The 2003-nt window shown below is 48.3% G+C and overlaps 1 non-coding gene across 1 annotated transcript; it reads right to left on the bottom strand.

Moving 5' to 3' along the window:
- Window positions 1–772: 772 nt before the first annotated feature.
- LOC114614392 lies at window positions 773–921 on the bottom strand. Its single transcript, XR_003710313.1, has one exon. It is a non-coding gene; the product is annotated as a small nucleolar RNA SNORA48 (small nucleolar RNA).
- Window positions 922–2003: the final 1082 nt, after the last annotated feature.

The following is a 2003-nucleotide window of genomic DNA, read 5'->3' as shown; positions in this document are numbered from 1 at the left end:
GTTAGCTCTCCCACACTCAAACCCTCAGGGCCAGATCACTCACACCCCCTCACCAGGACCAGCTCTACTGTGGCCAGGGCACAGTGCTCAGGGCCTGCTCTCCCAAATGCTGTAGCCACTGAGGGGAGAGGCCAGTTCTGCACAGCCCTGTACCTCCCTGGAGGTTACCCCTACCAGAGATGTCCCCATGTTCTCTAATGGTAATATAAACCAGAGACAGTAACACCAATCTCTGCTGCTGTGAAGTCATGGACCCAGACATGGCCTTCAGGGGCAGCTTGGGCTGGGACCTCACCATGGTCCCAGGTGGCGATGTTGGCCACTCACAACAGGCTCCTCCTCTCCACCCGAGTCTCCAGTTCCATCTCTCTCCACAGTGCTCAAAGTGCTCCACGTCTCTTTCTCTCCCCTGTGTCTACCACATGCTTGCACACTGTAGTGGCTCCTGCTGTCTGTGTGGCTGGCAGGCCCCTGAGTGATACCCCCTGTACTATAGCTGGTGGCAAGTGAGTCTCTACAGCTCACCTGTACCCCCCAGGAGGGCAGGTCTGTGGGTGGCATGGCGGTCTGCAGGTCTTTCTCTTCCTGAGCTACACTCTGTGGTCGTAGGTGGAGCCCACTTGTATTATGGGTCAGAGGGCAGGTCTGGGAGCATCTTTCCCAGCCCGTACCTCCTGGCATGGCTGAATCCAGGTCTCTGTCTTCCACCCGCCTCCCCACAAGGTGCTGCCTGGAGTTGATTTGATTTGATTTGATTGAATTGGTTTGATTTGAATGCATCCTAGGCATAAAACAGTTTTGGCTGCCAAACCAAGTATCAAGCTAGGATGAACAAAAGACTGTTATCTGCTCTGCCCCCGACTGACATAAGAGCAACACCACCAACAACCAGGTAAACACCTTTGCCCATTGCCAGGGAGGTGCTTCTTTATTTTTTATTTGCTTATAGTATTTATAGAGGCAAGATCCTTATCCAGATCACTTGCTAAATTCATTACATTGCTTGATGGAACCTGGTACAGGATATTTGTGGTGGTTTGAATATGCCTGGTCCAGGGAGTAGCATTAGGAGGTGTGGCCTTGTTGGAGGAAGTGTGTCATTGTAGGGGTGGGCTTTGAAACTCTCCTCCTATCTGCCTTACTCGTCCAGCTCCACATCTGCCTGGGTGCTGCCATATTTCTGCCTTGATAATGGACTGAGCCTCGGAACCTGTAAGCCAGTCCCAATTAAATGTTGTCCTTGTGAGAGTTGCCTTGGTCATGGTGTCTGTTCACAGCAGTAAAACCCTGACTAATACAGTATTGAACAAAGGAAATGGATAAAGGAACTGGAGAGATGCTCAGAGATGCTCAGACACTAAGTGAGAGAACCAGGGTAGTCTGAGCATCCGTACAGTGGCTAACCACCATCTGTAAATTAGTTCCGAAACATCCAATGTGCTCTTCTGGCCTACCTGGGCATGAGCACACATGTGATGCACAGACATCTATGCAGACAAGACATTCAGACACATGAAATAAAAATAAATAAATCTTGTTTTAATACCCACAATCTCTCTTGGAACCTCAGTCTTGTTATCTCTGGGACGACAGATTTAGACTAAAATGATCTGATTTTATAAGTGGTTAGATTCTGAACCTACTGTGTTCCTTTTTAATTTTCCCCGAATGCTCCCCTTCTGCAGGGTTGTACCCCCTGCAGTTTCTGTAAGATTGTATTCTAGAATCTCTCCTTCTGAGTGGAGCTTAAACATCCACATCTTTAAAGAATCCAAAGCAAGGCAGGGGGTGGTGGCACATGCTTTTAATCCCAGCACTTGGGAGGCAGAGGCAGGTGTATCTCTGAGTTCAAGGCCAGCCTGGTCTACAAAGAACAGCCAGGAATTTAAAAAAGAAAGGAAGGAAGGAAGGAAGGAAGGAAGGAAGGAAGGAAGGAAGGAAGGAAGGAAGGAAGGAAAGAAAAGAAAAAAGAAAGAAAAGAAAAAAAGAAAAAGAAAAAAAAC

This window comes from Grammomys surdaster, unplaced genomic scaffold, assembly GCF_004785775.1.
Source record: "Grammomys surdaster isolate TR1022 unplaced genomic scaffold, NIH_TR_1.0 126313, whole genome shotgun sequence".
NCBI lineage: Eukaryota > Metazoa > Chordata > Mammalia > Rodentia > Muridae > Grammomys > Grammomys surdaster.
This window is presented reverse-complemented; position numbering and strand designations above follow the sequence as displayed.